Here is a 20003-nt window from a genome sequence, read left to right on the forward strand (position 1 = left end):
AAGACCCTATTCATTAAGTCCATAAACGTGGCTGGCGCGTTAGTAAGACCAAAAGACATAACCAAGAACTCGTAATGTCCATAACGAGTCCTAAAGGCTGTCTTAGGAATATCTTCTCCTTTTACCTTGAGCTGATGATACCCGGACCGTAAATCGATCTTAGAAAATACAGTCGCACCTCGGAGTTGATCAAACAAATCATCTATCCGAGGTAGCGGGTACTTGTTCTTGATCGTTACTTTGTTCAGCTCACGATAGTCTATGCACATCCGCATACTCCCGTCCTTCTTCTTCACGAATAGCACCGGAGCTCCCCATGGTGAATGGCTTGGCCTAATAAAACCCAAGTCTAGGAGTTCTTGTAGCTGCGTCTTTAACTCCTTGAGTTCCGTAGGTGCCATCTGGTATGGTGCCTTAGAGACAGGCTCGGTGCCTGGTACTAATTCTATTGTGAAGTCTATTTCTCAATTTGGCGGCAATCCTGGCAAGTCATCGGGAAAAACTTCTGGAAATTCTTGTATAACCCGAACATCTCCAACTTTAAGTGATGTCTCCTTCTCAACATTCGAGATGCTGGCTAAGAACGCTTGGCATCCTTTCTCCATCATTCTCTGAGCTTTGAGAGATGACACTACAGGGGTGCGCAATCCTGAAGCTTGTCTCATGAAGCATCGTCTCTGGCCATCAGGAGTCTCGAACATTACCTTCTTGCGTCTGTAGTCGATCGTTGCGCCATGCCGTGCTAGCCAATCCATGCCTAATATTACGTCGAAGTCCTTGATCACTAGCTCTATCAGGTCTCCTTCTAGTTCTATGTCCTCAATCTTGATCGGTACGCCTCGTACTATTCGTGATGATAGAACTACTTTGCCCGAAGGCAACTCAGTTACAAACCTAGTTCTAAATCTTTCACTAGGCTTGTCTAGTTTTTCTATCATTCCTAACGAGATATACGAGTGAGTGGTTCCCGAATCAAATAATACATGACATAAGTTATTGAGGATAGAAACCTGACCTGTGACCACCTTGTTGCTAGCATCGGCCTCTCCTTGGGTTAAAGCAAAAACCCTAGCAGGAACCATCTTTTCGTCCTTCTTCCCTTCTGGCTTTTGCTGAGACAGTCTCTTTTACGATGCCCTTCTTGACCACAGTTGAAACACTCCTTGGTGTTGGCGCGGCATTCTCCAGGATGCTTTTTCTGACATTTGGCACATGGCGGGTATTCCACGTAGCCCGACCTATTTCCGCCATTATTCGTTCGTGCCCTTTTATTGCTGTCAGATTGCTTGTTGTCAGGATGCCGTCTTTTCTGGCCGTTACCGTTGTTCCCTGATTGACTGTTGCTGGACTGATTGTTGCCATTATGGTTGTTGTTGTTCCGACTGGCCTGAGGTTGGCTCTACTGTCTAGGTTCCGGCTTGCTGGCTTCTTCTTTGCTTACATTGGCCTGCAACCTTTCTACTTCGATTGCCGTCTCAAGAACGTCGGCATATGTAGTGTTTCCCAGGTTTTGCTAGTCTAACCCCCATCTTGATCTTCGGGCGAAGTCCTCTAACAAACTTGTTCACCCTCAGATAATCGGTTGGAACCATCTCTGCCGCGAACTTTGCTAAACGGTCGAACTGACGAGCATATTCCGCCACTGTTAAAGTACCCAGCTTCAAGTTGGTGAACTCCTCAACCCTCGTAGCGAGTACAACCGAATTGTAGTACTTTTTGTGGAACAGCTCCAGAAATCGAGTCCATGTCATGGTGGTAGCATCATGGGATTTCTGGACCAAGTCCCATCATATCCTGGCATCTTTCTTGAGTAAAGACGAGATGCAGGATATGCGGTCTGCATTACTGAGGTTCATGTGGGCCAAAATCGGCTCCACATTCCTTAGCCACTCTTCTGCCTCAAAGGGGTCTGTAGTCCCTTCGAAGTTTGGAGCGTGCTGCTTGCGGAACCTGTCATATACTGGCTCCATGTGCGGTACTGGATATGGAGCGTAGTTCGTCATAAGCCATCCCCCATATGGACCAACTTGTTGGGGTGCAGGGGCCATTTGCTACGGCTGTGGCTGCAGCTGCGGCTGCGGCTGTGGCGGAGGCTGAGGATGAGATTGAGCCTGTTGGCATTGTTGCTGCAGAAGTTCCTCGACTTGCTGTCGCAGTCTGGCAATCTCCGCAGTGTTGTCAGCTGGCGGTGCCGGCGCGTTGCGGCGAGCAGTAGCACGCACTCCCCTTCGGCGAACTGGAGGGACTTCATTGGTCGCTGGAACATCGTTGGAGGCATTTCCGTTGGTGCGTGTAGATCTTCGGAGCGACATCGTAGCAGAGTTCTAACAGTTGAAAGAAACATGTTAGAACTTTACCTAATAGGCTCTAAGGGAAAAACTTATTCTAAAACAAACATATCTCGGACCTATTTATTATGACTTTTTATGAAAAGTTATATAAGTATTTATTAGTTAGAGTGGGTTTCTATACTTAGAAAAACTAGTCATCTTTATTTTCTAAGTGTGTTTCTAATCATCCTATATGACTTAATTCTCAGGCTCGAAACTTATCTTTGTTCCAAAGTTAACCATATTGAGGGAGGGCTGGGATCAGTAAAATCGTTCCCACTACTATGGCCCCCTAACTCTCAATAAGTAAACTTGGTTCATTGATTTGTATCCACCCTCACCGAACTTAGTCATTATTCATTTTATTTAGTATTTATTATAATTGCGAAAATAAAATCAAACTCATACATGAAAATAAAATAGCATGTTATTCATTTGGAAAAACTGTTTTCACTTATTACAATCATAAAAAAGTAAATTAAACAAACAATAAAAACTATTCTAAAAATCGGGATCTTCTACATCCGATCCGTCATCTAACATATCATCATCTATCTCCTCATAATCATCATTATCATGAGCATCAAAATGCCCTCTAGGAAGGTTTGTGAGAATTCTATGTTTTTGATCATTTGTGAGCTGAAACTCGAATTTTGCGGTGAACCTAACTAAGAGGAAATAATATCTCATCTCTAATGGTAGTTCATTCTCATCATTCATGTCTTCCCATATTTCTTCTAAGGCTGCTATTACAGGATGAAAATCTTTAAATAGCCTTATTACTAGTACATATTGTTCCGTTGATCTTAACATTATTTGCTTGGCCTCTTGAAGGCCACCTATCTCTTGGTGAAACAAGAGCAATCTTCGAGTGATCCTTTCTAGTGCTCCTACGGTGTTTCTTGGCTCCCTTATTCTTTTTAAGGCCTTAACGGCTCGAATATCTTGGTAGGTTAAAGATCCGTTCATACTTAACTGAAAACATAAACACTAAAGTTGTTAGCTATACACATAAGCAACATAACTAGTAACTTAAACACTTACTTGGTGGTCAGATTCGGAGCTTTGAGCGTGTGTATTGAGGAGAACTTCATGTGAAGGAACCGTTTGCTCTGATACCAACTGTAATGACCCACTACTCTAGACTTTTGGACCATTAACGAAACTATACATAAAACTTACATTTTTGCGAAAATACCATACTTTATTGGAAACTTGTAGAAGTAGAGTTACTTTCATAAAATAAGTAGGATATGGGATCCCATTGTCTTAAAAACAAAACACAATTTAAAATAAAAAGACATTACATAACTAGTGCGGAAAATTACATGTAAAAAGACATAAGACAAAACTACATCCTCGAATCGAATAACGCTCGGCTCCTTGACTCCATTCACCATCGATACACATTCTCTAAGCGTCCACGAACCTTACCGCCTCTAAAGCTATTTTCGTGCACATAAAACAAAAAGGAATGAGCCTAATGCCCAGCAAGGAAAATCTAACACATGGTCATAAACATAAAATTTCATAATAAACATAAAGACATATCATAACACTTATTACATACACTTATTATAATGGCCATTATTACTTGGGGTCCCATAGACTAAACAAGTCATATGCCCATAATCTTTTTGGGGTCTTGTTAGTCATATGGGTCATATGCCCAAGCCTACAAACATACACATTTCATAACATATTTATAACATATTTCATAACATATCACATAAGATAACACAAGCATAAAACATATAGATTCTATCCTATTTCCTTACCAAAGTTACCAGGATATGTGGACTGAGTTGGGACTTTTGGAACACTCAAAAAACCATATATAAAGGGTGAGTAGATTTGAAGAAGAAAAAGAGATGAAATGAAAGGAATGGAAAGACTAAACCATTGAAAGTCACACTTACCAAAACTTATGTGCTCAAGAACTTAGATTCCCTAACCAATATAAGAATGAGGTTAGAAGACTGAGTAGAAGACTAAGAGAAGGGAAACATAACATAAAACAAATGAACTAGAGTTTTGGTTTACCTCAAAGACTTGTAAGACCAATCTACACCACAACCGAAATACTATAGAACCTTACTTCCCAAAGTGTTTGATAAGCTTATGATTTCCCCACCCAAGTGTTTAACTCTCACACTCTCCTAGAACTTGCAGCTTCTGAACTTAGAGTAAAAGGTGAATAATGGCTGGGTACTAGGTCCTATTTATAGAGTTTGGGAATGAAGGAATCTTAATTTTACTTGAATAAAAATAATAGCTTTTTAGGTGAAAATAGCAGAGGCTGAAGACTCGTTCAAAAGATGGTGGACTTATGAAGAAGTTGAATGGCTGAAAGGAAAAAGAATTCAAAAACATTTGAATTATGCTGAAGGAGGCGATATATAGCCCCCTGTAGGCGATATATCGCCTGGGCCAGTATGCCCGAGGCGACCGTGCATCGTTTCGTGTTTTCTGTATCTACGTGCTGCGATATATCGGCACACGCTGAATATTTAAACACGAAATTACACATTTTTAGCTAAGTTTGAATGGACTAAACAACCTTGACTAAGCCCTCAACGTATTCAAAGCTGCTGACTGACCTTATAACATTCAAACTTTACTCCTTATTAAATTTAATCCTTAAAATACTTAATTCTTAATCATCCATTCATAACATGTGCTTAAAATCCTATTGGTCCTCATCTAAACGTTATAGTATAATAAATATTATTCTTAATATCAATCATATAATCAAACCTTAGGTTAAACTTAATATTCTTAAACTATAGGTTAAACTTTGAAAATCTATAAGTACTACTATAAGTGTCCAAATAATTCCCGATCTGAACCAAAAATCCACAGTTACCAAGATAATACTATACATACTATAATACTACTAAATAATTAGCTAAGTAAAGTTCTTGGACTCTACAGAAACCTACCATGGAGAGCAAGTGTAACGTCCTCCAAATCTAGGATCGTTAAACTGTGTTCTTTAAATAGTGTAAGACTTGCTAATCAAGTTGTTTGGTTATAAATGTGTAACTCATGTTAATGTCAAGGGTTAGGGTTAAAAATTATGGCCAAGGAACATTGAGTTTTCATTTAAAACATTCATGCATACATGGGATGACAAAATGTTACAAACAGATGTTTAAAAGGGTATATATAAAACTATAACAAGCCAGCCTAGGCTGCAAGATATAAGATACAACCCTAGTTCCTCTGAGATAACCTCGGCCGTGGTGGACGAGCAGCCGCATATGTTCACGCCGCCACCGAAGCTCTCCAACTCATGGCTGGTCTAGGTTTCCTTTTCCCTTACCTGCACCACATAGCACCCATGAGCCAAGACTCAGCAAGAAAACTTAAACATGTGCATGAACAATAAATACAGATTCCAAATACATATCTAGCATGCCCAGCAGTAATAACCTAACTATGAATGCATACAACGACAAATAAATGATCATTGGATCATTCTGGGGCCTGCTGCCCTGAATAGATGAGCATAGAGTCAACCCGGGGCCCTAAGCCCTAGCTATGTGACCATAGAGTCACCTGGGGCCCTTGCCCTTAGCTCTAAGTAACTAGCCATAGATCTAGCCAAGCGCTTTGTTTTCCAACGACCATAGGGCTGGCCAACATAATCGTACGTCCCTGATTGGACCTAAGCCTCTCGACCAGCACGCAACACGCTATTGCCGCCCTTGACTAATAAGTCAAGGCTTTAATCAAACATTTAGATAACAAGAGAATCAAATACAGATATAGATAAGCATAGTTCAGACAAAAAAAGTAGGTATACATATAAATCATGGTATCTTAACCAATTAAACACAAACACAGTAATAACCATGTTCCTCAACAGGGTCGAGCCCTACCTATGCAAGCAAGGCAAGCATGGCAAGCATTCATTAAACAATTATTCAGAATAGAGCTTTCAAGCATAACCTAATTCACATTCATTCTCTTGGGCCAAGCCCTAATCATAGTTATAATCAACAATCAGGCTAAGCCCTAATAACATATATCACGTATTGGGTGCAGTTTTCTTACCATCGGTTCGAGTGCAAAGTGTATTAAGAATGACCCTCGAGCACAATCCTAGTTCCAAGCTGCTAGCGATTACCTAGTCACAACCAATAGAGAATCTTTTCAAAGAGAGCGAATAAAGACTTCAAGATTTATTCCTAGCCTCTGGGATATTGAATTATACTAAACTAGGTACTAGGATTGATTCTGAGCGTTTAGGTTTGAGTTACCGCACTCGAAAACCCTTCCGGCGCTCAAAACCCTTTGAGCGCCACAACTCAAAATAAAGGAGTCGCGACCCACCCCAAGTCAGAGATCCCAAGCGCTCCCATGCTTCAACATGCACCGCGACGCTCCCTAGCACGCGTCGCATCTCAAAAGGCCCAAAGGCAGCTCCTTCTCCCAACACTCAAGAGAGTCGCAGCTCAACATGAAAATCCTATATTTTCTCCATTCTCCTCAAGCCAAATTCCTCCAAAAACCTATCCCAACATAGCCTAAACTCAAAAGTAAATCCACCAATCAATTTAGTAGCTCAAACCCACAAAAACCCAAGGTACAAATGATTCAAAAACTCATCAAATCATGAAATCCAGAGTTGAGTTTCTAACCTCCAAAACATAGCTAAAAACCAGAAAAACACAAAGATCTAGGGATAGAAATCATTATCTTTGTTTCCCCAATCGATTGTAAGTCTTTCCCCAAGCAATCCCTAGCCTAAACTGTCCTCGATTCTCCTTAAACCGACAGAATTCCCAAGGAATTTAGAGTAAAAGTGTGTAACCGAGAGAGAGAGAGAGAGAGAGAGAGAGAGAGAGAAGGAGAATGGGTTTCCTCTGTTCTTTCGTGTTTTGTGAAGTTTAATTAGACTCTAAGTAACCTTAAGCAAATGGCGAGGCACAGGGTAACAAAAACGTCCCCGGGGAAAAAAGGTCAAAATCCCCGATATTCCCCTCCTAATCTCACTATCTCCAATTATATCCTCGAATATTTATTCCCATTACCCATAACCCGGTAATCTACTAGATACCCGAAATACCCGTTGACTCACCCCCAGTCGGGTATAGGGTACCGTTGTGACTTTCCCGCTAACTTGCTCCCTAGGATCTTCTCGTGCCGAGTAACCTAGTTATATCCACAAAACAATGTGGTCTTACACATATATCACATATATGTCAAATATACTCATAACAGGCCAAGTTACGAAAATTTCCCTTCTAACAAGAAACGGGCCCAAATGCATATTTAATACACCTTAACATGCTTATCTAGTCATATTATCATATAACTCACATAATCACATAATTACACCATATATATCACATAAAATTATAATTTCCATAAATTTCCATCCTTGCCCCCTAATCAAGGCCCTAAGCTTTATTAGGTAATTTCAGACGTTACAGCAAGGCAGAGCCTCATCAGCAAAGCATGTTTCTTGAAACGTAGTGAGCTTTTGTGACATGAGAAAAGGGTCTAGAAAGGCATGAGGCGATGGTAACGAGAGCCATCGAAAATCACGCTAGAGAAAGGCGTTGCTGCTTGGTGCAGGAGGTGTGAGACTATGGGACGCGAGACGCTCCTACTTGCTGTGCTGGGCACTAGACGATGGGGGTCGTGAGGCATTGGTGTTTGGCAAGACGAGGCATCGTGTGGCTTGTAGAGCCTTGCATTTCAAGGCCTCCTAACCCACGTCTGAGGTTGTAGCTCCTAGCATAGCGATGCCTCCCTTAGCGTGTCCGGGGGTGTAGTGTATCTCATAGCAAGGCCTCCATGAGCGTGTCCTAGTGTCTCGACAGTTTGGGCATGCGAAAGTTTCATGCATCGACGCCTGGGCACATATCACCTTGCATAGCGAGGCCTACTATTGTGTTAGGCTATCTGCATTTGCACCATTAGGGGTTTAGGCATGTCGTGAGGTTCTCTTACATTTGAGACTTGCGAGAACCAAGAACCTTAGCACTTATGCCTCTCTGCATCTGGGCTGGAACTTTGCATATAAATCTTGACCCCACGTAATAACACCTCCCACACAACATTCAAAGATAGGCCTCACGTAGCGAGGGTCTTAGTTCTGGGTGCCTTGTGCACCTGACTTTAAATGGCGAGGCCCTTGGGCGTCGAGAGGCCGACCTTTGCGACTTGGTGTGTGATGCTTTAAGGGATAATTTCCCATATATACAATATGTCAGATGCTCATTTTGGTAAGACACAAAGACCTCTACAAAACATGGTGTCGTGTTATTATCTAGGAGCTTTGGACACCAATTGCGATCTTTACTTTGTGTGGATTTTTGACATCCCAAACTCTAATTACTCTTTAGTACAATAAACAAGTTTATTGTAAAATTATGTTAAGGTGATCGGTTAACATATCATTTTCTTAGGCTCACACTATATTTCTAGTATAACTCATGACAACTTTTTAAATCTTTAACTATTCAATATGTCCTAACTTGTATAAAAGCTCGGTAATCAACATACATAGCTATGTGTATAGAATTCTAACCATATATGTTAACCTCGAGGTCGGAGAAGGGAATATGTAATTAGACCACAAGGTCAACTAAGCAATCATATATTATATGTACTCTCTAGAATATTATTCTGGGTCATGGGCCATAATTAAATCCTGAAAGATTATCTTGGCACGATTTCCTAATTCAGGTTTATCTAACCACACCTTTTAACTGATTACCTTTACTAACAATAGTTCGAGCATAACTCGAAATCATATCAACCTACAAGATAACTGACCATAATCCAAAGCTTACCCTAGAAGCCAACTTGGACGTTACCAAAATAATTTGGGGCTAACAGATGCTCCTAAACATGCGTATCTAATCAGTAGTTGAGACCCAACTCTTAACACTACTATTCCAGTCATAAATCCCTAACAAGGGTAACCATTGGATATCCGAGTGCATTAATACTATAATGGGTGTAAGTAAATTCATATTGGCTCATCGACAGTCCAATGTTTTACCAGCATACAAATCTCCTAGCCAAATGTCATTGTAGCAAACTAGAGCAATAATAATCAATGTCTCGGACTTGAACCAGACCATGACATATCTCAGATGGAGCATAAGCACCCCTTAAGATTATAGAGACTCCTAAGTTTTACAAGCATACTAATCTCCTAAACAAATGTCACGGTAGCAAACTGGCACACTTATCTCCTGGCAAAATGTCATGGACTTGAACCGAACCGTAAAATCTCTCTAATAGAGCTTAAGTACCCCTAGTCATTGTATCTAAATAATAATTTTATCAATAGTGTAAAAGTCATATTTCTAGAAACCCATACACTAGTTAATTCATGTAGTAACCACAATAGTTAAAGATTCACTTATAGCATATCAAATCACATAACTTTTCTTGGCCATAACAATCATCCACCATCACATAGGCTCACGTTTCATTCTTGATCCAGCATTCATAAATATACGATCAAATAATATAAGCATAGACACAATGTCAACCATTCACAATCTCATAGATAATACAACCAGACAATCTATGAATATTCGTAGAGTTAATACATAGCCATATGTAAGGCACATAAAATCGAGCATATTCATATGTAGTCACAAGATTAATAATTTCAAACATATGAGCAGGTAGTTCACGTAAGGTGAGATCTACTTACCTCAGGATATTAGAAAAATAAGACTTCTTAGCAATATCTATCACTCAATATTTTCACATAGTCTTCAATCCATAGTGCTCGGAATGATGATACGAGCGTATGGAAAATTTCCAAAGTTCAAAACGAACTATGGGAACACCAAACAAAGTGGCTGGCCGAGTCCCATGGCGGGGCTCCTGCAATGGTGTTGACACTACCACTCCATGCTGGCGGTTCGGGAAAACAAACTAATCAGCTTCGAAGCCCAAGCCTCAAGGAGTCCCGTGGTTGTGGCAGTGAGGATCACAACAACTTCAATTGGCCGGAATAAGACCAAACTATCTCGGAATAATGAGATTTTGTTGAGTGTCAACACCCAACTCTAGCGAGTCTTTGGTCTGACTCCTTAATGGGTGTTGCTCCCCACAAAGCCATGAGTTCAACCATGTAGTTGGCTCCACGATTGGAAGCCACATGAAGCAGAAATCTCCTCGGAACTTCAAGAGCCACACGACTTAGGCAGGTGTGTTGGGGCCTTTAGGCAATGGGTGGGGTGGCCTGCTCGCCAGGGCCTAGGATTCGGTGGCCTGGAGATTAGCTGGGTTAGCATGCGTACGACTCTGACGTATGTGGGTGGCTTGATCGGGACTGGCAGAGGCGATGCAGGGCATAGAGTGAAAGAAAAACTATTGTATCCCTTTTTAAAAAATCATTGTGATTTGTTATTTCTTTAATAAACCCATTTCCATTTTATTATTAATTAACTAAATTAAATAAAAACTAATTATAAAATCAGCTTCATTAAATTTCTTCTTAGCCCCCACTTCAACTTAATTCTTTAAATTTTGTCCCTTTGATTTATCATTTGAAAGTTTCTATTTTAAAGTAAATAACATTTTTGACCCAGTTATCTTTACTTAAACTAAAAACATCTCTTTTAAATTTCTAACATCATAAAATAATTTTATAATATGAATAAACATGATTTCTTTTAATTTCAATAAATTTAACAAAAATTTCAAAATTCCTATAAATTCCTTTTTATTGATTTTGAAGAACTCTTATTATTAATTCTCATAAATAATTATACAATTTGGGATATCTAAATTTTTTTAATTTTAAATATATTAATTAATATATAAATCTTAAAATTTTGATAAATTTCATTTATCAATTTTAAGATTTCTTATTATTTATTTAAAATAAATAATAACATAATTTAAGAGACAAAACTCTTTAAACTCCAATTATTCACCATTTTTAAACTTTAAGGTATATTATTAATTATTCGAAATAATAATACATAATTTAAAATATAAAAATCTATTTAATATACCAATACTTAATTAAATCATTAATGATTTCAATTTTGTAATTTCACAATTAAACCCTTTTTAAATTTTAAATTATTTTTCCTTTAAATTTGTAAGTGTAAAAATGCATGATGTTAAACCTAGGTCGTCAATGGTTCCCCACTCCGGCCAACATGGCCTTGAGCCATGAACTTGACGGTTGGACAAAACACATCGTAGGTGCCCTCAGCAAGCTCACACACTAGAGGTGCTCAACAAAAAATTTCAAGAAACATTTGAAAAAATTCTAGAGGTGCTCAACTACATAGCACAAGAAAAATCCTAATGTACCTCTCCCCATGAATGTAGGAGAAAAACAGAGAAGGAAGGAGACAACCTTCCCTGTTGATATTAGGAGGATCCAACTTTCAAGGAGAAATCTCCCACGTTTGGAGTACCATGAAGATTTCATGCCAACGATGTGATCAAGAAGATGGGAGTGACAACATAGTGTGAATACCTCTGCCTCCAAGAAGACATTGTTGGATGAAAGAGACATCCCCAAACAAAGAGAAGGTGGAGTGAAAGAGAAAAGGTCCCCAAAACTTGTTCCATGGCGAAGAATAAAGCACATGATTGATCCACCAACAACCTTCCGAACTCATTAAACAAGAGGAGGAAGGCAATAGACATGAAAATGAAGGATCTTAGAAGCAAGATAGTGACCGCACTAGGAGGACAACGAGGTGAGAATGAGTTTGACGAGGAATCTCCACTTTCAATAGAGATCCAAGTAGAACCTCTGCCATCTGTTGGGAATAGTTCATTTAAAGCAATTGTAGTTAACAAATATTTTAAATGAAATAAATAATTGAATTGAATTATTATATATAGACTATGTTCGATATTATATGATAATATTAAGTGAATATCAAAAAATTCCAAAGTTTATCTATGTGGTCTTAATCTCATATTGGTATGGGAGGATCGAGATCAACAAAATAAACTTAAATAATTCGCACTAAAATAAAGTTATGGAATCTTTAGATTAATTATTCCTAGTACGGTCCACTAGTATGATGAATACATGTGACCTAGATTTTGGTTACTGGTGTAGTAGGACACTTTAGTGGCAGTATTTTGCATGCTGATAGTATGTAGAACTAGACCAAATGTGATTTGTTAATACTGATTTAAACATCGTTTCATACTATTAATCAAACACATCAAACAATGATCATATACATGATGATCTTAATCCTGAGGTTACTATGAACTCATATATATGTCATCTGATCATTTGATTCATGTGTTAAGGTTTGTCAAAATGATTAGGCTAAGAACAATTGTTTTGGGGACTCAATGATGTATATGGCTGAGGATGTAGTTTAACAGATATGGAATCTACACTTTCTTATAGATTGAATAATGGTTCCCTATTGGGTTGACTTTTGGAACTGAAAAGGTTATGAGGCCCCCTGCGCTCGGACACCGTGCTCCCCTGCCCCCAGGCATCCCACGCGCCTGCTGGCTGCTAGCCCCGCACCCCACGCGCCCAGCTGCACCCCTGCCCCATTCTCCCACCTGCCTAGCCGCATGCACCTACTGCCCAACCGCACCCCTGCGCATCTCATTTGCGGCCAGTTGCTCCTCCAGTGCCCGACCACCATCTGCCACCACCCCTTGGTACAACACTTACAATGTTGTTACCATAAATCTATTTTTAATTATTCATTTAATTAAAATTCAAAAATTGAATTAAAATGGTTTTAATTTGGTAATTACTATAATTGAAATAATGGTGAGTATTTACCTTATTTAAAAATGTTTTAATTGTTAAATCTTCCATAATTAAAATTGATTTAATTACAATATCAAAAATTAAAATTGTTTTGAATTTTTATTTAGTTAAATTAAATTGTTTTATTTTATCTTTTTAATTAAATCATCCAAATTCAAATTGGGTCTTAGAAACTTTTGGTGTTAAAACCCAAAGTTTAATTATTTTAAAAGTTTGTTTAAAATAATTAAAAAGTTGTATAATTCACCACACCTTTTTAGGTATATGGAAAAAGGGTGGCATTGGCTTAAAAAGACTACATCTCAAGGGTGAAGATCAAAGTGCTCTTCATCAATACTTAATTAGTCTAGGTTACATTTTCAGGTATATTTTTACAAGTATTGTAATTTTTTCTAGAAATAACCAAAATTCAGCACACCTGCTTTTATTTTATTTATTTATTATAAATGTTTAAATGTGATTAAATTTTTTAATATTTTGTAATGCATTATAACATGCCATTCATATACCCACACAGTATGCAACCAGCACACATTACATTCGTGTAGAAACATGTTATTAGGAACGTTCTATAAATTTTATTTATATGTTTATATGTCATAATTCATATAATAATAAAGTTACTCTTAATTAGCTAAGATGGTAAATCAAAATTAAAGTTGTTTAATTTTTTGTTTTAATGAAAAGGTTTTATTTCAAAGAATTAAGGGCACAATTTTTGTTTTTGGTTGTGCTTAATTAGATTAGTAATTAATTGTAATGTCCTGCGTTTCGGGTACCTTTAAAAGACTCGGGTCGGGATTGTTTTCCCCGAGTTAAGAATATTATTTTTAATAATATAAACTTTGTTTGGAATTTATTTACACGAGTTATTGCTAGCCCAATTATGAATTTTGTGATTAAAAGTCAAGATAAGATTTTCGGTCTTGGACCGACACAAAAACCCTAATCGGGTAAAAATCTCGGAAAATAAAATAGAAAACTATGGAAAATATATTTTGGGCATAAAATACATTCATAAAAATAAAAGTGTGGTAAAAACTAATAAACCTAAGAGAAAATGGAAATTTTAGGGCAATTAGTGTTAAATGCTTAATTTTACAGAATTGGGGAATTTTATTCCATGAATGGACCTTGGGTTAAATTTTATTGTGTGATTAATTAAATTAAATGTGAGAGATATTTAATTTAATTATTATGTGTTAAGGTTTATTTTTTAAAAATATATATATATAATAACTTTATTATGAGTGAAAAAGGTTATAGAAAGTCAATTTGGATTTTTCTTCTTAAGAAATATTTATTAACCATTATAAAATATATATATATATATATAACATAAATAAAAAAAAAAGGTTTCTGGCCATGTGAGGGAAAATATTGAGTAGACCAAATTATTTTAGTTTTAATCCCCATTTCAAATTTATTGTTAATAGGCATCAAGTGGATAGTAAAAAAAAACACTCAAGTGTTTTAAGATATTGAAGAGTTGTCTAAACTCTCCTGACCCTCCCCAAAACTGACCCCCTCTCTCTCACAATCACTCTCATCTTGTTTAAAAAATTCTCTCTCGAGTTTTCTCTCCATTTTCAACCATCAAGAACACTAAGAAAGCTTGGAAGCTTAAGCTTGGGTCTAGGAAGGGTCTCCCTAAGGTAAAGTTTCAAAAAACTTGACTTTTGTAAAGTTTTTAACCATAGGTCTTTCAATAGCTAATTATATATGTTGTTGGGGGAGTTGGTTAAGCTTTTCAAAGTGTTTTGAAGGATACAAAGCTAGTAGAAACATTCAAACCTAAAGCAAGAACAACAAGAGGTAAAAAGATTACTTTTATTGTTGTTATTGTATGGTTTTTATTTTTTTAAATTATTTTGTATATTTAATGATTAAAGTTTCTTATTGGTGATGTGATAAGGCTATGGTAGTTGCTTGATAATTTTTATGAAGCTTGTGTGTTGATTTTTGAAAATAGGGACCAAAATCCCTAAGGGTTTTGTTGAAAACCCTAAAACAAAAGTACAAATTTTCAAATGTGACTTCCAAGGGATCAAGCATCCGCTGTATATTGATTTTGTAAAATGAAATTTTACTGTGATGTTTTTGAGATTGAGTACATAAAAGTGAGCTTCTGAAACACTCAAAAATGTTTAGAAATTAGTGAGTTATGCTATTTTAAAATTTAGGTAAAAAACTGTTTTTTTTTTCGTATTCTTAATTTTGAGACCAGGTTTGGACAGCCACTGTATAGGGAAAATGAAATCTGTTTTTTCCTAAAAATTGCTGGACATATTCTTGGCATAACCTAGTATTAAGTGCCAAAGTTTGGGAAAAAAATAAAGACTTGAAAATAAGGTCATTTTTACCTAATTTTTTGGAAAATATTTTCATCTATAAAAAATGCTCCTTTTTTACCTAAGATTTTACATAGACCTAAATGGCATACCAAAAATGGAATTGGGAAATTTTGGTAACCATTAGGTAAGTAAATTTCAAGTTATGACCTAACAAAGTATGTAGTTAAAAATATAAAAAATGAGGTTTTCACACAGTGTAAAAATTGGATTTTGGAACTTTAGGTAAAATGTAAAATTTTGCTTCTTGCAAGATAAAAGCTTGGTAAGTCTTGAAAACATATTTTTGACCTAAAATACCACTTTGAGATTACTGAGAATTGTTTTTATTAAAGAATTATTATTCTTTCTAAAAATAAAAGATTTAATTTATTAATAAGTTAATAAATTAAAAGAAGGTTTGAAACTTTTTATTTTGAGAAAATAATTATGTAAATTATTTTTTTAGTAAGTAAACTTGATTAATTGACTTCGAAAAAATTTACTAGTCTAAATAAGAAATTGTTAACGTTTTTCCTAATTAAGTTAAAATTAGGCTATTTTCTTAAAATATATTTTAGAGATTAAAACCTTTAGAAAAATAAAAGGAAAATTAAGAGATTATTTTCTTGAAAATTAAATAAGGAATTTAACTAATACTTTCTGGATATAATACCGACCAAAATCATTTATATATTTAACCGCCTGTTGAAAGTACAATTTAATAGCAAAACTTTTAAAGAATAAGATTTTTAGTGGATTGTGGGAAAATACTATAGCGATACCCTAGCCTAAGTATCGAAATCATAGGATAGGTCTCCCCGAGACTTAGGGTTTAGTATCAAATTATTTAATCTGAATTTCTTGAATAGGTTTAAAGCCAAATAAGGATCTTTAATCCTTCCAAATTATTTTTAAAATGACCAAACTGCCCAAAATAATATTAATGAATTATGAATTGCTATAATTAATCTGAGTATACTGTATGAATAACTATAGTATTGGCTAAGCATAATTGGATTATACATTAGAGGGTGAAATCTTCCTGAGAGCAAAGGACTCCAAGTAAGTCAACTTCTATTATGTGGTTACAACATAAAACAACTATTGTATAGTATGTTAATATAGAGACACATGCACATATATACACTGTCGTAGAAATTTTGCTTAGAGACGTAAGTGTAGTTGGTGCTGATTCACAAAATATGACCGGTAGATATCCATCATATTCTAGACGGCTGATCCCCGTCACAGTGCTTGATTTTATTATGTCTGGTTCATTACCGCGACGAGTGGCCATGAGGTGAGGATTGCTAGTTTAAACCTAGGGATGCCAAAATGAATGGGACCTAGGGGCCCTCATGCTTACTTAATCAGTGAACGATTAGAACCTGAGCAAGTGCTCTAATGAGTTATTCCTAGATAGTAGCCGTGAATATTGGCCATTCAGTGAGAGTGCCTAGAGAAACTAGGGGTTGCCAAGTTTGAGTGAGGCTAAACACCTTAGGGGTAACTGCTCTCCAGCAACATTGATTAACATAGAAGTCTCTATAAATCCGTCTAACTTTGATTACATTCTTGAATAGTAGCAATGCCCTAGGTTACTTGATGGTTACCCTTGTGAGGGATTTACTCTTGGATAAGTAGTGATGCCCTAGGTAACTTGATAGTTACCCTTGATGGGGATATTTATTGGCTAGATCATAGTGTTGAGACTCGTTTCTCTCTTAAAGATTAGCATTTATGCTGGAGGGCGTGATACACCCGAATTGTTGGAAATTGCCGAGCGTTGGTCTCGAATAGTAGTTGTGATATATTATATTTGCTTGCTTTGGGATTTTCTGAGTGCAAGAATTTATTTATTTATATGAAATAGTTCTGATTTATTATATCTGCTTGCTCTGAGATTTTCTAAGTGCTGGGATTTATCTGTTTATATGACATAGTTTGTCATTGGTTATCAGGCATGCCCATAAGTTTGCCAGGACACTTTTGCGTTCTTGAAATTTATTGCGTAGGGTTTGGATTTATTTGGAACCCTAATTTTTGTGAGCTATTGTTATGTGTGGACAGTAACTTGGTCAGTGACCACCAGTCTTCTTTGCATGTTGAACTTACTAAGCATTTTTGCTTACCTAGTTGTTTCTTGTTGTAGGTAAGAACAAGGGCAAGGCAGAGCAGTGAGCACTGGAGTCTACCTTGTGAATGTACATGTGGACCGACCTTTTGGGAAGTCGTTTTGTTTTTGGAAAATGTTGTGTTATTTTCATAAACAAAGCTCACTGTACTCTTCATAAATTATGTTTGTATTAAATGTTAAGTATGGTCATACGACTTTTAAAAAGTTTTTTATATGGGTTTTTGAGACATTTTGTAAAATAAAAACGTTTATATTTTCTGCATTATCGAGTCTTGAAAATCCGGGTCGTTACATTAATAGAATATCATTTGGTAAAAATAATTAAATTTATTTTTGCAACTAAATTAAAAAATATTGATTTTGTGAAAAACACACTTTTCCAAAAGAGTGAGTGGGAGAGGGATTTCTGACAATAAGTCTCATGGTCTCCATTATTGGTTGAACACCGAGAGGCATAGGAAGGGTCTCGTGTTGCCTCCATTTGCAGCCACCCTAAGGAAAGGCTTTCGAATATGTTTATTTTATCTCAAGGTTGACTTCTCTTATGAGAATATAATTAGTGATGTATTTCAAGTTTGACTGACCCTAAGGCACACTCTTGAGTTAAGTAATTATTGAAAATATTGGGTTACACTCCAAAGGTGTATCAAAACTTTCGAGCACGACTAGTACATCTTGACCAAACTAGCGGTAGTTCATAAGTCAAAAGAGAAAAAGACATTTTTAAGTTTTCACTTATGAAATTAAGATTTGTCTTAAAATTAATTTGGGTTTAGTCTGACCTACCCTAAGGTGGTCCGTTAACTTTTCATATTAATTTATCGTGGATTAGTATATTTTTTATGTGTTTTTTTATTTGTTGCATCCATGCATCATATTTACTTTTCCAAATAAAATATGATATTTATTATATGTTTTAATTCATTATATTTTATTAATTTATTTCTAGCAACAATGGTTAATTCTCTTAATCTTGATCAAGAACCTCAAAATGAGAAAGAACGAGTAAATTCTCGTGATTGTTTCCTAAGTACTTTTCATTTAGACTTCAACAATCTAGATGTTTGGTATAAAAACATACATATAATTGTAGATGAACTAAAGGTGTATGATGTGCCTTCAGATGAGCCATCATCTTTATCTGATTATGATAGTTGTAAAAAAAAAAAGCAAATAGGATGAGATCTGATTATTTGGCTCCTCATTGCATACTAAAAACTATGCGAGAAGATCTTAAATTGAGATACGTGAACCTCGGATCTACATACGAGATATGGGAAAGGATCAAATGAGATTCTTTTGATCACTTAAGAAGTTTGAAAGAAGAAAGGGTAAATAGGATTTGCTCATCTCTTCTTAAAATATTTGAATAATTGATTAAAATGTTTATGCCACCATACTTTTGTCTTGTTTTCAGGGACGCATTATTAAAGAAAAGAAAATAATGCGAAAGATAACAAGAAAATGATTACAGATTGGTAGACCAAGAGATAACTTACATGGAAATTAGTTTTTCATTTTCAATTTTTTATTAAGTTCTTTTTCTTTAAAGTAGTTCTACAAATTTTTCTACAAACATTATTTTTAGATTCCTTATTTGATGAATAAACAAGTTTAGTATTTCTTTTGAATAATAAATTCAGTTGTTATTTTTTAAAATAAAGTTGTTCCACCTATTTCATCAATGAGTATAAATGATAGTTGTTCCAATCATAGATTTAATAAGATATTTTATTCCACCCCCAATTAAGTGAAACATATATGTGAATTATTTTTTAGATTGACTTGTAATTAATTAGAGACATAAAATAAATAAAAGGCTGTAATGCCTTGGATAACCAAGCTCGTTACACTGTGTAGTTAAAATAGTGCAGGACTTGCTAATCAAGTGATTTTATGAAAAATGTGATCCTAAGGTTAACAATTGGATTAAGGTTAAAATATTTTGATCATAAACTTTTAATTTTTCATAAGAATAGATGTTTGGAACATGGGATCCCAAAAACATGATTTAAGTGTTAATTTACAAACTCTCAAAAGTTATATACAATCAGTGGCCACTCTAATGGAAAAATACAAGTTTTTAGGCTTTTGTCCCTGTACTTCCCTCGGCCGTGGTGGACTACCAGCTGACAATGTACACCTCACCCCTAGAGCTCTCCAACACATAGTTGATCCAGCTTACCCTTCCCTTTACCTGCACCATGTAGCACTCGTGAGCCAAGGCCCAGAAAGAAAACCAAAACAACAATCACAAGTAATAATAAGAATATTCAATCAAGCTTTATCTCATATAAACATAAAACAAAGTACTAATATTCAATTAACCAAGGCAATAAAATAATCTCAAGTAATCAGGGTTGCCACTCTTAGACCAAGACCCTTTTCTTTCTAGCTAGCCCCGACTCACTTAGCTCGGGCTTCCTTAGGCTGGTCATTCTTAT

Source organism: Humulus lupulus, chromosome 3, assembly GCF_963169125.1.
Source record: "Humulus lupulus chromosome 3, drHumLupu1.1, whole genome shotgun sequence".
Taxonomy (NCBI): domain Eukaryota; kingdom Viridiplantae; phylum Streptophyta; class Magnoliopsida; order Rosales; family Cannabaceae; genus Humulus; species Humulus lupulus.